This window comes from Oncorhynchus mykiss, chromosome 18, assembly GCF_057628025.1.
Source record: "Oncorhynchus mykiss isolate SJ-2025 chromosome 18, ASM5762802v1, whole genome shotgun sequence".
NCBI lineage: Eukaryota > Metazoa > Chordata > Actinopteri > Salmoniformes > Salmonidae > Oncorhynchus > Oncorhynchus mykiss.
In genome coordinates, this window is record NC_143039.1 from 41,389,321 (window position 1) to 41,410,641 (window position 21,321).

General features: G+C 42.6%; 2 long non-coding RNA genes across 3 annotated transcripts in view; one reads left to right on the plus strand and one right to left on the minus strand.

Annotated features, from left to right (window-relative positions):
- The first annotated feature begins 3,202 nt into the window (after nucleotides 1-3,202).
- LOC149975508 (uncharacterized) overlaps nucleotides 3,203-21,321 on the plus strand; it is a 52,256-nt gene continuing 34,137 nt past the window's right edge. Inside the window, exon 1 of the long non-coding RNA XR_016488478.1 lies at nucleotides 3,203-3,622. This is a non-coding gene — a long non-coding RNA (uncharacterized LOC149975508). The remainder of the gene's footprint in view (nucleotides 3,623-21,321) is intronic.
- On the minus strand, nucleotides 9,681-21,099 carry LOC110496928 (uncharacterized). 2 transcript variants are annotated; one of them, XR_002469622.3, is made up of 3 exons: nucleotides 20,747-21,099; nucleotides 16,872-17,028; nucleotides 9,681-16,718 (listed from the first exon to the last, which is right to left on the minus strand). It is a non-coding gene; the product is annotated as an uncharacterized LOC110496928 (long non-coding RNA). The 2 variants fall into 2 exon arrangements; XR_016488477.1 differs by having other exon boundaries at nucleotides 16,920-17,028; nucleotides 20,747-21,089.

Here is a 21,321-nt window from a genome sequence, read left to right on the forward strand (position 1 = left end):
AAAGAATAATAATACTTTACTTACATAAGTATTCAGACCCTTTGCAACGAGACTCGAAATTGAGCTCAGGTGCATCCTGTTCCTATTGAGCGACCTTGAGATGTTTCTACAACTTGATTGGTGTCCACCTGTGGTAAATTCAATTGATTGGACATGATTTGGAAAGGCACACACCTGTCTATATAAGCTCCCACAGTTGACAGTGCACATCAGAACAAAAACCAGCAGTGAGGTTGAAGGAATTGTCCATAGAGCTCCGAGACAGGATTGTGTCAAGGCACAGATCTGGGGAAGGGTACAAAAAAATGTCTGCAGCATTGAAGGTCCAAGAACACAGTGGCCTCCATCATTCTTAAATGGAAGATGTTTGGAACCATCAAGACTCGTCCTAGACCTGGCCGCTTGGCCAAACTGAGCAATTGGGGGAGAAAGGCTTTGGTCAGGGAGGTGACCAAGAACCTGATGGTTACTCTAACAGAGCTCTAGAGTTCCTCTGTGGAGTTGGGAGAACCTTCCAGAAGGACAACCATCTCTATAGCACTCAACCAATCAGGCCTTTATGGTAGAGTGGCCAGACGGAAGCCACTCTTCAGTAAAAGGCCCATTTCAGGCCGATTGAAGTTTGCCAAAAGGCACCTAAAGACTCTTAGACCATGAGAAACAAGATTATCTGGTCTGATGAAACCATGACTTAAAACTCTTGGGCCTGAATGCCAAGTGTCACATCTGGAGGAAACCTGGCATCATCCCCCCAGTGAAGCATGGTGGTGGCAGCATCATGCTGTGGGGAGGTTTTTCAATGGCAGGGACTGGGAGACTAGTCAGGATCGAGGCAAATATGAACGGAGCAAAGTACAGAGGTCCTTGATGGAAACCTGCTCCAGAATGCTCAGGACCATAGACTGGGTGAAAGATGGTTCACCTTTCAATAGGACAACGACCCTAAGCACACAGCCAAGACGACACAGGAGTGGCTTTGGGACAAGTCTCTGAATGTCCATGAGTGGCCCAGCCAGAGCCCAGACTTGAACCTGATCGAAATTCTCCGGAGAGACCTGAAAATAGCTGTGCAGCAACGCTCCCCGTCCAACCTGGCAGAGCTGGAGAGGATCTGCAGAGAATGGGAAACTCATACCCAAGAAGACTTGATGCCGTAATCGCTGCCAAAGGTGCTTCAACAAAGTACTGAGTAAAGGGTATGAATACTTATGTCAATGGGATATTTCTAAAAACATTTTTAGAAGCTTTGTCATTATGGTGTTTAGATTGATGAGGGGGAAAAATCATTTAATTCATTTTAGAATAAGGTTGTAACATAACAAAATGTGGAAAGTCAAGGGGTCTGAATACTTTCCGAAGGCACTGTAAATATAAAATAACTAGAGATGTCACACCAGTGGCCTCAGTAAATGTTTTTCTTCCTATTAAGATATATGTATATATATATATATATATATATACATGTATAATCTCCCAGGTACCCCCTGGAGACTGCCCACGTACCCCGAGGGGTTGGGAAACACTATTAGCCCATACGCATGGACGTTCGGAAGCTACAGACGATTTTGTGAGAAGACCGATTTTCAGGACGTCTCATGGTCTGACGAAACCGCTCTAGCTTTGTCACCTTTCACCACAGATGCGGAAGTGCCCACAAGGGCAGATGTGGTGGATTGAGATCCAATGCAACAATAAAAAAATATATATATTAAAACCCTTTAGAACACATATTCGGTCTTTCTCTAATTTACTATAGCGGCCGGGAACTGCCTTGTTTTTCTAACAATGTGTCAATATCGCAAAATGAACTTCCTAACAACCTGTTGTCGTATTCGCGTGGCTATTGTCGTCAACCAGAAACAGGTTTTGAGAACTTGATCTGCCGGAATAGGACAATACAAGCGTTTCTTTCAGAGAGCGCTCGGTAATCCACGCCCCCAGTGGGCAGATAATATGACATAGCCTCTTATTTTAAAAGTCCGCTATGGTTCTGTTTAGCCTAGTTAGGCTAATATATTTGCAGTTAATAAGTAAAATATATTTGAGTAGAAAACATTAAAACAACGAGTCCCAGGCAGTTCACAATAGAACATAAATTATTTATTAGGCTACCTAAATTATAGGGATAATCGGTTTACCACAAGGTTTTGGAATACATTGGGCTCGTTGACAAACAGACCATGGAACGCCTTTTCCCATAAAGGTCTGTGGTGAGTCTGTGTAAATCATGTGTTTATATTAGACACGTTGATAGCAGTGAATGACAGCTATTCATTTACTCTGATAATATTTGTAAGTAGAAGCCATATCAGCCAGGGAAAGTAATTGTTCTCACTTTCATAGAATATTCAGATTTGTTTGCCTGACTGTGGGGCTCTTTACCTGAATTAATAGGATTTTCTTGTGATCACAACATAACTACTTATTTTGCTCAAATAAAGATATAATTAAATTGTTTTCTTTTAAAAGATGGGCCTGGCTGAGAATAGAACATTCAGTTTTCTACCTGAGTGTGGCGCTGTTTACTGCAATTTTATGGATTCTCTTGCGACCAGAACAAAACTACTTTTACTCAACTAGAGTGAAATAAAAGGTAGTAATCGACACTGGTATGTTTCCATGTTTTCTACTCAAAGATATTTTACTTAAGTAAAATACTAAATTAACTGCAATACACTGGTCTCAAATAAAAGCATACCACTGCTGGCTTGCTTCTGAAGCTAAGCAGGGTTGGTCCTGGTCAGTTCCTGGATGGGAGACCAGATGCTGCTGGAAGTGGTGTTGGAGGGCCAGTAGGAGGCACTCTTTCCCCTGGTCTAAAAAAAATATCCCAATGCCCTGTGTAGGGTGCCGTCTTTCGGATGGGATGTTAAACGGGTGTCCTGACTCTCTGAGGTCATAAAGATCCCATGGCACTTATCATAAGAGTAGGGGTGTTAACCCCGGGTGTCCTGGCTAAATTCCCAATCTGGCCCTCAAACCATCACGGTCACCTAATCATCCCCAGTTTACAATTGGCTCATTAATCCCCCTCCTCTCCCCGGTAACTATTCCCCAGGTCGTTGCTGCAAATGAGAACGTGTTCTCAGTCAATTTACCTGGTAAAATAACGGATAAAAAAAAGCCTAACTAGGCTACACAGAACAATGGCGGATCCACTAAAAGATGTTTGAATTTATTAAAGTGTGTCCCAGTCCAACACGCCTAGCTCTGCCCACTGGGGCGTGGCTCATAGCGCTCTCTGAAATAAGCGCTTGTTTCAAATATGTTTAAGTTAACCTCATTATTCTTTGCTCGTATCGTCGTATTCCACACGATCGAGTTCTCATCCCATCACACCAGAAACAGGGTATGCTGTCATTTGACTTTACAACGTTTATTTTCAATTCATTACAGGGCTCCGGAGTGGCGCCTATGACATCCGGCCGTGATTGGGAGTCCCATAGGGCGGCGCACAATTGGCCCAGCGTCGTCCGGGGTTTTGCGGTCATTGTAAATAAGAATTTGGTTCAATACAATTACTCAAAATGACGGCGCCGAAGCAGACACGACTTTTCACAGTGAAAGAGGCTAATGTTGGTTGATGATTCGGACACGCACTTTGAAAAGCGATGATGTCGAGGTGAGTGAAAAGTAAACAGCAGAGATGTGTGATGCTGTGGAACTTGGGGAATAGCTCACAAATGAGCAAATCATGTCATGATAACTTGGTTGGTAAAGGCGAGCACATCAGCGGTGAAGCGCGAATGATTGCTCTCTGTCTCATGGAAATAGTTCGTATTTAGCTGTATCTAGTTGGTTGTCTTGTTTCTACCGGTGTAATTCATATGGAAACGACCCAAGCTGCTTGCTATAGCTAGCTAGTTAGTCAGGTAATAAAAGTGGGCTTCGCTCACGAACTTCCTCCAGCTAGCCATACAGACATCCAGTTAACTGGCCACCGAAATGAAGCCAAGGCTAGAGTAATTCGTTTTTATCGGTTGGGTTTGGTGTGCTAGGTGCAGATATTCATAGCCTATACATACATTGCCTCGCAGAGAATATGAAGCAGAGGAGGAAGAGTGTACTCTCCGCACACCCGAGAAGGGGAGCCTACATTTCCATGGAAGGTGTCTGCCCCAAGTCCCACCTTTCACCCTTGTACCACACATCCTTGGCCTAAAGTGAAAGTGGCTGGGGTTTTGGATATGTTTAAAGTTGTAGAAATGTATATATTTTGCAGAGCTTGTAATGGATTACAACAAGAAAACAGGTGGGGTTGACCATCTTGACCAATTTAGGAGCTATTACAATGTTGAACGTACAGGCAGAAAATAGTGGAAGTATGTGTTTCGGGGGATGCTCAACATTGTCATTTTAAATGGATACATTGTGTGGGGGACCCTGCAAGGGCCCCTTCCCAGAAACCGCAGGCGCTGGTCCCTGAAGGCATTCAAAATGCAGTTTGTCCATTCACTTTGTGATATGGCTACAGTGGCAGGAAGAGAGGAGCCAAGACTGTGGCACCAGGGCGTGTGGACTGAGTTGTAAACTCATTTGAAAGCAGGTGAAGTTTGAAGGGTGCATGAGGGGGTGTGTGGTGTGCATCCGGAGTGGACGCAGGGCAAAGAGTGGCAGATGTGTCGAAACCTCCTTTGGGTGCACTGTGTTCTGTGCCAATTTGCAGGATTGGGTTGTGCTTCCAGAAGTTCCATGACCTTTAGGCAAACGCAAAGACTAAAGTGAGTGTGAAATATGAATTTGTCCTACACATTGTCTCTGAACAGTTGTTTTGTATCTAATACTTCTTATGTTCACTGAATTGTTGTCAAAGTAGGCTACTATTTCTACATTGTCAGGCCTGGTCTGTACTAAATCCTATTGAGGTTACCTACATTTTGACATGGTCTCTCGTTTATTTTTACATTATTACAGAATAAAGAATCGTTCTCAATCAAATAGCATTGAGTTTTGAAATACTTTATGAATATTGTCCTCTGGTCACGTTTTTGATATTCTTATTTATATTAAGTATATTGTTACATTTTGAGTGAGTAATTTACTACAATTTAAATAATCTATGGTTTTTGTTCTTTTGAGTGTTAACTGTTGTTTGATAGTTTATTTACACATTGGAAAGCAATGAGTGTTATTCCTTGACACAAATGTGGTGTCATATAGAGGATGTGCTCTTTAACTTGTAATTGTCATTTGTTCTTTGTTTTTGAGCTCTGTCTGGTTGAAATGCATGAGAAAATGAGCTTCACTTCAATTCTCAGTAATCTACAGCAGCATTGTAGAATTCTATTGGGGTCTAAAGGGTTAAACTAACATCCAACAGAGGAGCGGATGTCAATTATAAGAACATGCTATAATCTTAATTAAAGGTTTCTATTATGCTAGATCAATTTGTGGACAGATGGTCATTACTAACTGAACAACATGGAGATTCATTGGGACTAGGGATTGATTCTGATCAATGACCCCTTCCTTTTTATGGACTGTAGCCTACATGTGTATGTATTAACTGATTCCTTCAAAGTATGTACAGTACGCATCCCAACCCACTCGGGTGTGTGTTAAATCTTGCTAGTGTCACTGCTTTTGTTAAGGTTTGTTTGTTATAGTTCTTGCTTTAGGTTAGGTGTCTTATTTTTCAATAACAATCAGTGCAGTACCTGTATGTTGGAATTGAACAATACAAAATAAGTTTAAAAAGAAATTACATCTTCAAGCTCTGTCAAGTTGGTTGTTGATCATTGCTAGACAGTCATTTTAAGTCTTGCAATTAGTTTAAGCACATTTAATTCAACTGTAACAAGGACACTTAGGAATATTCAATGTCGTCTTGGTAAGCTACTCAAGTGCATATTTGCAGTTGTCCTGCTGAAAGGTGAATTTGTCTCCCAGTGTCTGTTGGAAAGCAGGGTTTCCTGATTTGTGTTTAGCTCTATTCTGCTTATTTTTATCTGAAAAACTCCCCAGACCTTGATGACAAGCATACCCATAACATGATGCAACCACCCCATGCTTGAAAATATGAAGAGTAGTACTCAGTGATGTGTGGTTGGATTTGCCCCAAATATGCTGCTTTGTATTTAGGACAAAGTTCATTTCTTTGCCACAATTCTTTGCAGTTTTACTTTAGTGTTTTACTGCAAACAGGATACATATTTTTTATTCTGTACAGGTGAACTTGTGGATACGCTTTGTCTGTGACCAGTATGAAGGAAGTTCACGAACGAGCGTTACCCATAGACTTTTTCATTGCGCTATCTGCCACTAGATGTCCAGTCATTGCGCTAACGGCAGTTAGCACTGGCTCGCAAAACTACTTCCTACATACTGGACACAGAGACATAAAAGTTGAATCCACAAGTTAATCTGACTCTGGGAAGTAGAGAAAGGGCCTCATCTCGTTAAACTTTGAACTGTTTAAGTCACCATTAGCCTCATGGTGAAATCTCAGAGCGGTTTACTTCCTCTCCGGTAACTGACTTAGGAAGGCAGCCTGTATCTTTGTAGTGATGTATTGATACACCATCAAAAGTGTAATAACTACACCATGCTCAAAGGGATATTCAATAGCAGGCATTTTTTTTATCCATCTACCAATAGGCACCCTTCTTTGCAAGGTATTGGAAAACCTCCCAGGCCTTTGTGCTTGAAATTCACTGCTAGACTGAGGGACCTTTAAAATTATGTGTGTGATGTGTACAGAGATGAGGTAGTCATTCAGAAATCATGTTAAACACTTATTTCATACAGAGTCCATGCAACTTGTGACTTAAGCACATTTCTACTCCTAAAGTATATACGCTTGCCTTAACAAAGGGGTTGAATACTTAGTGACTCAGGACATTTCTGTTTTAGCATTTTTTTATTTTTTGTCAAAAATAAACTCCACTGACATTCTTTAAAAAATATATTTCACCTTTATTTAACACGTTCTCGTTTATAACTGCACCCTGGCCAAGATAAGGCAAAACAGTGAGACAGAGTTACACATGGGATAAACAAACAGTCAATAACACAATATAAAAATCTATATACAGTGTGTGCAAATGTAAGATTAGGGATGTAAGGGAATAAATAGGCCATAGTGGCAACATAATTACAATTTAGAATTAACACTGGAGTGATAGATGGGCAAGTAGAGATACTGGGGTGCAAAGGAGCAAAAAATAAATAATACGGGTATGAGGTAGCTGGGTGGGCTATTTACAGATGGGTTGTGTACAGGTGCAATGATCTGTAAGCTGCTCTGACAGCTGATGCTTAAAGTGAGGGAGGTGTGAATCTCCAGCTTCAGTGATTTTTGCAATTCAATCCAGTCATTGGCAGCAGCGAACTGGAAGGAAAGGCGGCCAAAGGAAGTGTTGGCTTTGGGGATGACCAGTGAAATATACATGCTGGAGCGCGTGCTACGGGTGGGTGTTGCTATGGTGACCAGTGAGCTGAGATAAGGCGCGGCTTTACCCGCAAAGACTTAGATGACCTGGAGCCAGTGGGTTTGGCGACGAATATGAAGCGAGGGCCAGCCAACGAGAGCATACAGGTCGCAGTGGTGGGTAGTATATGGGGCTTTGGTGACAAAATGGGTGGCACTGTGATAGACTACATCCAGTTTGCTGAGAAGAGTGTTGGAGGCTATTTTGTAAATGACATCACCGAAGTCAAGGATCGGTAGGATAGTCAGTTTTACAAGGGTATGTTTGGCAGCATAAGTTAAGGATTTGTTGCGAAATAGGAGGCAGACTCGAGATTTAATTTTGGATTGGAGATGCTTGATGTGAGTCTACAGTCTAACCAGACACCTAGGTGTTTGTAGTTGTCCACATATTCTAAGTCAGAACCATCCAGAGTAGTGATGCTAGTTGGGCGGGCAGCGATCGGTTGAAGAGCATGCATTTAGTTTCTTACATTTAAGAGGCGTTGGAGGCCACGGAAGGAGTGTTGTATGGCATTGACGCTCGTCTGGAGGTTCGTTAACACAGTGTCCAATAAAGGGCCAGAAGTATGCAGAATGGTGTCATCTGCGTAGAGGTGGGTCAGAGAATCACCAGCAGCAAGAGCGACATCATGGATGAATACAGAGGAAAGAGTCGGCCTGAGAATTGAACCCAGTGGCACCCCCATAGACTGCCAGAGGTCCGGACAACAGGCCCTCCGATTTGACACACTGAACTATGTCTGAGAAGTAGCTGGTGAAGCAGAGGCAGTCACTTGATAAACCAAGGCTGTTGAGTGTGCCGATAAGAATGTTGTGATTGACAGAGTTGAAAGCCTTGGCCAGGTTGATGAATGCGGCTGCACAGTATTGTCTTTAATCAATGGCGGCTATGATATCGTTTAGGACTTTGAGCGTGGCTGAGGTGCACCCGTGACCAGCTTGGAAACCAGATTGCATAGTGGAGAAGGTACGGTGGGATTCGAAATGGTCGGTGATCTGTTTTGTTAACTTTGCTTTCAAAGACTTTAGAAAGGCAGGGCAGGATGGATATTGGTCTGTAACAGTTTGGGTCTAGAGTATCTTTCTTTAGGGCTGTCCCCGACAAAAATAAATACATCTTGGTCGACCGAGAATCATCCTGTTCTTTTGATAAATTGGTCAGACACACCCTATGGGTTTGAATAAAATACGACATATGCACTGATCTTGTCTGATGCTTTACGCACACTATTTGATTAAATAATTAAGACAGACAAATGACTAAAGAGCCCGATGGTCAGACTGTGTAATAAAATGACAGCGAGTGCCTGTGTTACTGGAGCACGTTGTCTCACTCTCCTCCCTACTGCAGCAAAACGGCACCAGAGCAAGTGTTTATTGCTGTCTGAGCCGAAGCTGCAACAATTTCAACCTTTTTAGTTTCTTACTTGTTTGACAGAAAAGTTCTGTTACCGGAATACCTCATTTCTTTATGAAAAATATCCCCTCAACGGTTGCTCTCCTTACATGAAACATGTAAGCGTTGCATGCATGTGACCAATAGTCGATCATAATCACATCAATAAATTGGTTATAAAAATCTCAACACAGTAACACGTGATAGTAAAATGGTTGCGGATAATAAACTCAAAACTGACAAATGTTTACAGGTTTCTTAGGAGGGAAAGGGGAAGTCAAATCTGTGGGTGACATTTGACTTGTGGTGCTACAAGTTCTGGAGATCAAGAAAAAGGAGGGTATAGGACCAAGCGTTGCGGGAGTATAATGTGGGCTGTTAGATTACAATATTACTTTCTGACCATTTGGAATTGTGTAAACACCACAAAATAAGTGTATCAGAGAGTATCGAAGAATTAAAAAAATATATAAAGCCTTTATTACAGCAGACTAAAAACAGTTGTATGCATTTGAATTGCAGTTTATTTATTGTTTAGGCTAATTATTCAAAGCTGTCTTTAACATTTAAATAAACAAAAATGCTTGATTGCATTTCAAAGCATGAATGTCTCGTATGCTGTGTGATGGCATGAATATAGGCATAAATTAAGTTACGGTATTAAGACTAAACATTACTTATTATAATGATGATCATAATAGTAGTTATTATAAAAATAAGGATATCAAGAAAAAGGGGTATAGGAGCATGAGTTGCGTGCATATTATGTGTGACAAACAGGTGCTGTTAGATTACAATATCATTTCTGCCTGTTTGGAACAGTGTAAACACTAAATAAATAATACCAGTCTGTTCTAACAAATTTTAAAGCTTTTATTACAGCATAGCAAAGATTAAAAACAGCTGAATCTGTGAAATTGCTTTAACAGACATTTGCGGTTGCACAAGTGTTGGTCTTCAAAGATTCAGTAGACTATTAAACAAACACTCAACAGGCAACAGAAGCAAGATCATTTTTATGTCTGTAAAAAGTATTCAGACCCCTTGACCTTTTCCACATTTTGTTAGGTTACAGCCTTATTCTAAAATTTGTTAAATTGTTTTCTCTTCATTAGTCTACACACAATATCCCATAATGACAAAGCAAAAACAGATTTAGAAATGTTTGCTAATTTTATGAAAAAAGGAAATATTACATTTAAGTATTCAGACTCTTTACTCAGTACTTTGTTGTAGCACCTTTGGCAGAGATTACAGCCTCGAGGCTTCTTGGGTATGAGGCTACAAACTCTGTAGGGTATGACTCTACTGGCTCTGGCACTCAAGGACATTCAGAGATTTCTCCCAATGCCACTCCTGTGTTGTCCTGGCTGTGTACTTAGCCTCATTGTCATGTTGGAAGGTGAACCTCTGCTCCAGTCGGAGGTCCCGAGAGCTCTGGATTAGGTTCAGCAAAAATATCTCTGTACTTTGCTCCATTCATATCTGCCTCGATCCTGACTAGTCTCCCAGTCCCTGACGCAAAAAAATGATCCCCACAGCATGATTCTGCCACCAACATGCTTCACCGTAGGGATGGTGCCAGGTTTAGTCCAGACGTGACGCTTGGCATTCAGGCTAAAATAATTCAATCTTGGTTTCATCAGACCAGATAATCTTGTTTCTCAAGGTCTGTGAGTCTTTAGGTGCATTTTGGAAAACTCCAAGTGGGCTGTCGTGCCGTTTACTGAGGAGTGGCTTCCGTCTGGCCACTCTACCATAAAGTTCTGATTGGTGAAGTGCTGCAGAGATGATTGTCCTTCTGGAAGGTCCTCCCATCTCCACAGAGGAACTCTGGAGCTCTGTCACAGTGACCATCAGGTTCTTGGTCAAGACCCTTCTCCCCCGATTCCTCAGTTTGGGTGGGCGACCAGCTCTAGGAACAGCCTTTGTTCTTCCAACCTTCTTCCATTTAAGAATGATGGAGGTCACTGTGTTCTTGGGACCTTCAATGCTGTAGAAATGTTTTGGTACCTTTCCCCAGATCTGTGCCGTGACACAATCCTGTCTGTACTTTACGGACAAGTCCTTGGACCTCATGGCTTGGTTTTTGCTCTGACATGCACAGTCAATCAAATTCACTAATAAAGCCGATGTCACAAAGTGCTATACAGAAACCCAGCCTAAAATCCCAAACAGCAAGCAATGCAGATGTAGAAGCACAGTGGCTAGGACAAACTCCCTAGAAAGGCAGGAACCTAGAGAGGAACCAGGCTATGAGGGGTGGCCAGCCCTCTTCTGGCTGTGCTGGGTGGAGATTATCACAGTACGTGGCCAAGATGTTCAAATGTTCATACGTGACCAGCATGGTCCAATAATAATAATCAGTGGTTGTAAAGGGTGTAACAGGTCAGCACCTCAGGAGAAAATGTCAGTTGGCTTTTCATAGCCGATCATTCAGAGTTAGAGACAGCAGGAGCGAGAATACTTATTTTCACACAGGACACCGGATAAGACAGGAGAAAAACTGCAGATAAAGCAGACTCTAGCCCCCCCAACACAAACTATTGCAGCATAATTACTGGAGGCTGAGACAGGAGAGGTCGGGAGACACTGTGGCCCCATCTGACTATACCCCCGGACAGGGCAAACCAGGCAGGATATAACCCCACCCACTTAGCCACAGCACACACACCACTAGAGGGATATCTTCAACCACCAACGTACTAGCCTGAGACAAGGCCGAGTATGGCCCACGAAGATCTCCCCCACGGCATGAACCCGACAGGAAGATCAAGTCAGAGACCCACTCAAGTGAAGCACCCCTCCTAGGGACTGCATTGAAGAGCACCAGTAAGCCAGTGACTCATCCCCTGTAATAGGGTTAGAGGCAGAGAATCCCAGTGGAGAGCAGGGAACCAGCCAGGCAGAGACAGCAATTTTTCTGCATTTTTGGACAGAAAGTTTCAGATTTTCACAATGTTATTTGAAACAGTCCTTGAAACAGTCTTGATATGTTTGTTAAAAGAGAGATCAGGGTCCAGAGTAATGCAGAGGTCCTTTACAGTTTTATTTGAGACTGTACAATCCTCAAGATTACTTGTCAGATCCAACAGATGATCTCTTTGTTTATTGGGACAGGGCTTCACCATGTTTCATCGAAATGTACAGCTGTGTATCGTCCACATAGCAGTGAAAGTTTACATTATGTTTCCGAATGACATCACCAAGAGGTAAAATACATAGTGAAAACAATAGTGGTCCTAAAACGGAACCTTGAGGAACACCGAAGTTTACAGTTGATTTGTCAGCGGTCATACCATCCACAGAGAAACTGATATCTTTCTGACAGATAAGATCTAAACCCGACCAGAACTTGTCCATGTAGACCAATTTGGTTTCCAATCTCTCCAAAAGAATGTGGTGATCGATGGTATCAAAAGCAGCACTAAGGTCTAGGAGCAAGAGGACAGCTGCAAAGCCTTAGTCTGACGCCATTAAAAGGTAATTTACCACCTTCACGAGTGCAGTCTCAATGTTATGATGGGGTCTAAAACCAGACTGAAGCGTTTCGAAAACATTGTTAGTCTTCAGGGAGGCAGTGAATTGCTGCGCAACAGCTTTTTCAAAAAATTGAGAAGAATGGAAGATTTGATATAGGCCGATCCTTTAAAAAAATATATTTATTTTCTGGGTCAAGATTTGCCACTTTTAGTGAGTTTGGTACACAGCCGGTGGATAGGGAGGCGTTTATTATGTTCAACAGGAGGGCCAAGTTCAGGAAGCAGCTCTTTCAGTAGTTTAGTTGGCATAGGGTTCAGTATGCAGCGTGAAGGTTTAGAGGGTATGACTATGTTCATCAATGTGTCAAGAGATATAGTATTAAAAAAACTTGAGTGTCTCCCATGACCCTAGGTCCTGGCAGTGTTTTGCAGACTCAGGACAACTGAGCTTTGGAGAAATACAGATTTAAAGAGGAGTCCATAATTTGCTTTCTAATGATCAAGGTCTTTGTCAAAGCGGTTCATGAATTTATCACTGCTGAAGTGAAAGCCATCCTCTTGGGAAATACTGTTTTTTAGTAGTTAGCTTTGCGACAGTGTCAAATACATTTTGGATTGTTTTTATTCTCTTCAATTAAGTTGGACAAATAGGATGATCGAGCAGCAGTGAGGGCTATTCCATACTGCACGGTATGGTCTTTCCAAGCTAATCGGAATCTGGAAGCGTGCTTCAGGGCTCGGGTATTTTCTGTATACCAGGGAGCTAGTTTCTTATGACAAATGTTTTTTTTTTTGTTTTTAAGGGTGCGACTGCATCTAACGTATTACGCAAGATTAAATTAAGTTCCTCAGTTAGGTGGTTAACAGATTGTTGCACTCTGACGTCCTTGGGTAGGTGGAGGCAGTCTGGAAGGGCATCTAGGAATCTTTGGGTTGTCCGAGAACTTATAGCACGGCTTTTATGATCCTTGGTTGGGGTCTGAGCAGATTATTTGTTGCGATTGCAAACCTAATAAAATGGTGGTCAGGATTATGAGGAAAAACATTAAGATCCACAATATGTATTCCACGGGACAAAACTAGGTCCAGAGTATGACTGGCAGTGAGTAGGTCCGGAGACATGTTGGACAAAACCCACTGAGTCGACGATGGCTCCGAAAGCCTTTTCGAGTGGGTCTGTGGACTTTTCGATGTGAATATTAAAGTCCCCAAAAATGTGAATATTATCTGCCGTGACTACAAGGTCCAATAGGAATTCAGGGAACTCAGTGAGGAACGCTGTATACGGCCCAGGAGGCCTGTAAACAATAGCTATAAAAAAAAATATTGAGTAGGCTGCATAGATTTCATGACTAGAAGCTCAAGACAAAAACAGTCTTTTTTTTTTGTCAATTGAAATTTGGTATAGTAAATGTTAGCAATATCTCCGCCTTTGTGGGTTGCGCAGGAGGATATGGTCACTAGTGTAACCAGGAGGAGAGGCCTCATTTAACACAGTAAAGTCATCAGACTTGAGCCATGTTTCAGTCAGTTCAAATCACATCAAGATTCTGATCAGTGATTAGCTCATTGACTATAACTGCCTTGGAAGTGAGGGATCTAACATCAAATAGCCCTATTTTGAGATATCAATCTTTTTCAATGACAGGAATGGAGGAGGTATTTATTCCAGTGAGATTTCTAAGGCGAACACAGGCATGTTTTGCCCAACCTAGGTCGATACACAGTCTCAATGGGGATAGCTGAGCTGACTACACTGACTGTGCTAGTGGCAGACTCCACTAAGCTGGCTAACAGCCTTACTGCCTGGCCTGCACCCTATCTCATAGTGGAACTAGAGGAGTTAAGAGCCCTGTCTATGTTCATAGATAAGATGAGAGCACCCTTCCAGCTAGGATGGAGTCCGTCACTCCTCAGCAGGCCAGGCTTGGTCCTGTTTGTTGGTGAGTCCCAGATAGAATTTGTAGATAATTGTCCCTCTATCTTTTTGGAGGGGCAGAAAACAGTTGTGAGACTCTGCCTTAGAGCTAACTGGGAGGGGGCCAGAGACAATTACGCAATGCCAACATCTTTCTAGCTGATTTACACGCTGAGGCTGTGTTGCGCTTGGTGACCTCTGACTGTTTCATCTTAACATCATTGGTGCCGACATGGATAACAATATCCCTATACTTTCTACACTCGCCAGTTTTAGCTTTAGCCTGCACCATCTTCAGATTAGCCTTAAAGTCGGTAGCCCTGCCCCCTGGTAAACCGTGTATGAATGCTGAATGATTCGTTTTAAGTCTAATACTGCGGGTAATGGAGTCGCCAATGACTAGGGTTTTCAATTTGTCAGCGCTAATGGTGGGAGGCTTCGGCGTCTCAGACCCCGTAACGAGTGGAGGGGAGACCAGAGAAGGCTCAGCCTCGTTGCTTAATGGGGAGAACCAGTTGAAAGTTTGTAGGCTAAATGAGCGACACCGGTTGAGCATTCCTACAGCATTTCCTTCCAGAAGCCATGAGAATTATCCATCTGCAGGGACTGTGCGAGGGGATTTCTACTACTATCTGTACTTATTTGTGGCACAGACGCTATTTCATCCTTTCCTACACTTAAATTACCCTTGCCTAACGATTGCATCTGAAGCTGGGCTTGCAGCATGGCTATCCTCGCCATTAGGCGATAGTTCTCCTGTATATTATGAGTACAGCGACTGCAATTAGAAGGCATAATGTTAATGTTACTACTTAGCTTCGGCTGGTGGAGGTCCTGTAGAACCATATCCAGATAAAGCGTCTGGGGTGAAAAAGTTTAATGGAAAAAAGATTGAAAACGGTATTTAAAAAGTAAAAACCTTAAAGTTGGCAGGTAGCAAATTAACGCTAGCAACAAAATGCACAGCAGCATGTAAACAAGTCCACCTGTGGGACCTATGTTGGCAGGTGTGTGGCTTTCCAAATCATGTCCAATCAATTGAATTTACCACAGGTGGACTCCAATCAAGCTGTAGAAACATCTCAAGGGTGTTCAATGGAAACATGATGCACCCAAGCTCAATTCCGTGTCTCATAGCAAAGGGTCTGAATACTTACAGTACCAGTCAAAAGCTTGGACACACCTGCTCATTCCAGGGTTTTTCTTTGTAGAATAATATTGAAGACATCAAGACTATGAAATAACACATGGAATCATGTAGTAACCAAAAAAGTGTTTTAAAAAATCAAAATATATTTTAGATTCCTCAATGTAGCCACCCTTTGCCTTGATGACAGCTTGGCATTCTCTCAACCAGCTTCACCTGGAATGCTTTTCCAACAGTCTTGAAGGAGTTCCCACATATTCTGAGCACTTGTTGGCTGCTTTTCCTTCACTCTGCGGTCCAACTCATCCCAAACCATTTGTTGCGAAATAGAAAGCCGATTCTAGATTTAATTTTGGATCGGCGATGCTTGATGTGAGTCTGGAAGGAGAGTTTACAGTCTAACCAGACACCTGGGTATTTGTAGTTGTCCACATATTCTAGGTCAGAACCGTCCAGAGTAGTGATGCTAGCCGGGCGTGAGGGTGCGGGCAGCAATCGGTTTAAGAGCATGCACTTAGTTTTGCTAGCATTTAAAAGCAGTTGCAGGCCACGGACGGAGTGTTGTATGGCTTTGAAGCTCATTTGGAGGTTTGTTAGCACAGTGTCCAGAGAGGGGCCAGATGTATACAAAATGGTGTCGTCTGCGTAGAGGTGGATCAGAGAATCACCCGCAGCAAGAGCGACATCGTTGATATATACACAGAAAAGAGTCGGCCCGAGAATTGAACCCTGTGTTACCCCCCATAGAGACTGCCAGACAACAGGCCCTCCGATTTGACACACCAAACTCTGTCTGAGAAGTAGTTGGCAGTCATTTGAGAAACCAAGGCTGTTGAGTCTGCCGATACAAATGCGGTGATTGACAGAGTCGACAGCCTTGGCCAGGTCGATGAAGACATAGTACTGTCTTTTATCGATGGCGGTTATATTGTTTAGTACCTTGAGCGTGGCTGAGGTGCACCCGTAACCACCTTGGAAACCCGGAATACACAGAACTAAAGCTTAGTGAAACTAGCCTGCATAAACCTTGCTGTCTTTTTCAGAATATTACTTGTTTTAGTACATTTTATGTATTTAAGAACTATAACAACACATGGAAACCTATGGAGGAGGTATCCTTATTGTGAATGGTTTGTCTAGGCTAAGGTGCTCCAGATGGCCACCAGGGCTGCACCAAGGGCCACTGTGAGAGGTAGTTGTACGGAGCCAACCCCGTTGCAGATTGGTGCTGGAGCAGGTCTGTGAGATGTTGTAGCCGACTCCCAGGATGCTAGAAGTGGATGTGGTGTTGCAGAAATTTGTGGCCAGGCAGCCCTTGTGCTTGATGCTACTGATGTTGAACACTGGAAGAAGGAATAGAGGAGGAGCAATTGTAAGTCCAGGTAGTTGTTGTTTGGGTAGTCAGCACTATATTTTACCGCTACAGAAAAGACTAGGTATTAGCAGAGAAACTATTTGATGAAATGGTAATTACACAGTAAAAACCTAGGAATTACCTATTTTTATTGTAGCTTTCTACTTGGATGAAACCACAGGGTCAGTACCTGCTTGTCCGCTCTAGCAGTTGGGCTCTGAGGTGCTACATGTTGTATTTGTACCAAACAGACAAAGACTGGTGATCCCCATAGAACATGTGTTGCGATACAGAGACTGCTGTGAGATGGGATGGAGAGACAGAGCAGAAAGAGAAGACGGTGACTGAACTTGTTGATGGTGACAATAAAAATGGTAATGCTTGCATCGACTTGGGATTTTAAACTGTCAAGGGTTGGGTTTGACTGCTCTTCTGAGATTTGGAGTGTGAGTTAATATAGGTGTGAATGTTTTGAAGAGAGGAGGGAGCAGGTTTCAGTTTAAAGGTTTACTAGTCATATGTACGGGATACACATGGTATACACCATCCAAAACAATGCTTACTTGCGTGTTCCTTCTCGACAATGCAACAACACTTAGAAATAAAACGATAAGTACAAACATAAGGTAAGTGGCTCAGTAGAATAGATAATACAGGAAGGCACAATTTATAGTGTTTCGGGAAAGGGGTGATTGGGGGGCAAATGTTACAATTGTGCAGTAAGTTTCTGTTAGCGGTAAGCAAATCCAGTGTACCTGGCATGCTGGCCTTGATGTGGGCCATGACCAGCCTCTTTAGACACTTCATGATAACTGGGGTGAGTACGACGGGGCGATAGTCATTTGGACACATCATCTTGTTTTTCTTGGACACTGGGACGATGGTGGTCTCCTTGAAGCAGGTAGGGACTATGGCCTGGGACAGTGACATGTTTAAGAAGTCCAAAAAGAAGCCCACCAGCTGGTCAGCATACACTGAGGACACGGCCAGGGATGCCATCTGGGCTGGCAGCTTTGTGAGTATTCACTCTTTTAAGAGTTTTCCCTCACGTCAGCCTTGGAGAGCGAAAGCACCTGGTCGTCCGTAGCAGCGAGAGTCTTCCTGGATGGTTCAATATTGTCTGCTTCGAAGCAAGCATAGAATATGTTAAGATCATCTGGGAGGGACACTTTGGTGGGCCACACAGCTGGATTTGCCTTTGTAGTCCGTGATAGTCTGTAGTCCTTGCCACATGCATCGCAAGTCTTGAGTTGTCGACTGTCAATTCAAGTTTGTGTCTGTATTGTCTTTTTGCGTCCCTAATGGATTTGTGGAGTTCGTACCTGCTTGCCTTGTACCTGTCACGCATCACCGAGTCATCAGAGTTTGTTCTGCTGACATTGAATGCTGCAGTTCGGGCTCTCAGCATGGTACAAATATCTCTGTTCATCCAGGATTTTTGGTTGGGGTATGGCCAGATTGTGAGTACAACATCAACACATTTCCCAGTGAAGCCTATGACTGACAATGTATACTGAACAAAAATATGAACGCAACATGTAATGTGTTGGTCCCATATTTCATGAGCTGAAATAAAAGTTAACATATACATTTTCCATATGCCAAAAACCTTATTTCTCTCAAATTGTGTTCACAAATTTGTTTACATCCCTATTAGTGAGCATTTCTCCTTTCCCAAGATAATCCATCCAGCTGACAGATTTGGCATATCAAGAAGCTGATTAAACAGCATGATCATTACACAGGTGCACCTTGTGCAGGGACAATAAAAAGCCACTCTAAAATGTGTAGTTTTGTCACAACACAATGCCACAGACGTCTCAAATTTTGAGGGAGCATGCAATTGACACTGACTGCAGTAATGTCCACCAGAGTTGTTGCCAGATAATTTTATGTTAATGTCTCTACCATAAGACGCCTCCAACATTGTTTTAGAGAATTGGGCAGTACGCCCAACTGGCCTCACCAACGCAGACCACAAATAGACCATCGCCAACCCAGGACCTCCACATCTGGCTTCTTCACCGGCGGGTTCGTCTGAGACCAGCCACCTGGACAGATGATGAAACTGAGGAGTATTTCTGTCTTTATTAAAGCTCTGTGGGAAAAAACTAATTCTGATTGGCTGGGCCTGGCTCTCCAGTGGCTGGGCCTATGCCCTCCCAGGCAATGTGTGCACATTTGTCATTTTGTTCATATCCTTTGCTAGTTAGGGAGTTATTAGCCCAGTGTTAGATCATCTGTAGTCAGAAATGGGGGAGTGATTGCTTCATACAAGAGCACAAAACGTGCATTTCTAGTCATCTTTAAAAAGAGTCAGGTCGAGATGTATTTTTGTCTTAAAGGGGCAGTGTTGTATTTTGAGACAGGCTTGAATAAGCTAAGTAGCCAATAGGCAGAGGGTAGCATAATTTTGTCTTCTCAGTAATAATGGTATGGGAATAATGATGCATTTTATTTTGTAAAGTGTTTTCTTGCATCAAACACATTTTCAGCCACCTCCTTGTTTGAATGACGAAGAGAAACGGGTTAACGTCAAGCCCTGTAAGTCTCATGGAATGTAGGCCTACATTGAACACCACTCACTCATTGGCTGCTATTGTAGGCTGAATGATAAAACAGCTCCATGCTAAGTTATGTTGCATTTTCTCAATTTTTTTTTAATGGTATGTCACTGATAGCCTTACATGATAATCACATTCCCAGTGGGTCAGAAGTTTACATACACTCAATTAGTATTTGGTAGCATTGCCTTTAAATTGGTTAACTTGGTTAACGTAGCCTTCCACAAGCTTCCCACATTAAGTTGGGTGAATTCTGGTCCATTCCTCCTGACAGAGCTGGTGTAACTGAGTCAGGTTTGTAGGCCTCCTTGCTCACACACTCATTTTCAGCTCTCTCTTTGTTGTCCTTAAGCCATTTTGTCACAACTTTGGAAGTATGCTTGAGGTCATTGTCCATTTGGAAGACCCATTTGTGACCACGCTTTAACTTCCTGACTGATGTCTTGAGATGTTGCTTTAATATATCCACATCATTTTCTATCCTCATGTTGCCATCTATTTTGTGAAGTGCACCAGTCCCTCCTGCAGCAAAGCACCCCCACAACATGATGCTGCCACGGCCGTGCTTCATGGTTGGGATGGTGTTCTTCAGCTTGCAAGCAGCCCCCTTTTTCCTCCAAACATAACAATGTTCATTATAGCCAAACAGTTCTATTTTTGTTTCATCAGACCAGAGGACATTTCTCCAAAAAGTATGATCTTTGTCCCCATGTGCAGTTTGCAAACCGTAGACTGGCTTTTTTATGGCTGTTTTGGAGCAGTGGCTTCTTCCTTGTTGAGCAGCCTTTTCAGGTTATGTCCATATAGGACTCATTTGACTGTGGATATACAGTTAGTCGGAAGTTTACATACACCTTAGCTAAATACATTTAAACTCAGTTTTTCACAATTCCTGACATTTAAACCTAGTACAAATTCCCTGTTTTAGGTCAGTTGGGATGATGTCATGTCTATGCTAATATGGCAAAAAAAACACCCTAGCTAGCTGACCAACAGCTGTAACAGTGTACTTGAGAGAAAACAAGAGCTCATTGAGAGAAAACATAGGAGACGAAATATAGTTTACATGTTGTCAACAATCTAAGCCAACCCCGTCTGTTTTGCAACCCCATAGTTGCGAAGGCATCGATTTGTTGCTAAACAGCCAACCCCTCTATTCAAACACTGGGGCATCAAATATGGCACGTCAAACGAGTGTAGCCTACTGTTCAGATGGGTTAAATGGAATGGTAGCCTCACTGAAATTACTGTAGGTCTATAACCTCCTACATAGTCTAATATGAATTAAGCATTTCTTCCAGTAAAATAATACACCGTGTAAATGTGTACTCCGGAACAGGAGTGGATAAATTTAATGTATTTATTTCAGCAACTTCAGAGAATGAATGCGCAGATAGGTGGTATCATTATCAACGTCATAAAAGCTGATAGTATTTTAAATAGAGGTACTTACGGTTCCAAAAAGTTGGACCTGTTCCGACATGTACCTGGGGATTTCCCACCCGGACCCGATGCGCATAATTATTATTTTTTTATTTTTAAATATAGAGACCCGTTCCAAATGGAATCGAGGACAACTAGACCCATTTCGTAGAGACCTGGTTGGATCCAGATCCGATCCAAGTGTAGAACGCAGCAGAAAAGTTTATTTTTATTTGTTAAAGCAACTTTATTAACCGGAGCTAATAAATCACGAGGGAGAGGCGCCGCTCTAGCAGGCGGGGAGCGTCTGTACTCTGAGCAAGTGACATGGGGAGGAGGAGGGAGGGAGAGACAGCAACCAACCAAGCCGACTCGCGCTATAGTAGACTAATATAGGTTATCATAGGTTATTTATCAGCATATATGATTACGAAGAACCTGTCTTGACTGCATCAAACCGGGAGAAGCTAGTTAAGCTAGCTAACGTTAGCTAGCTAGGCTTATTGAGGCTGCAATGCATGCACTTTCTCATCCTACAGTTACAAAAAACAACTCCATTCAAATATTAAGTAGCAGCGTACCTGGCAAAGGCAGATATTGATTTCT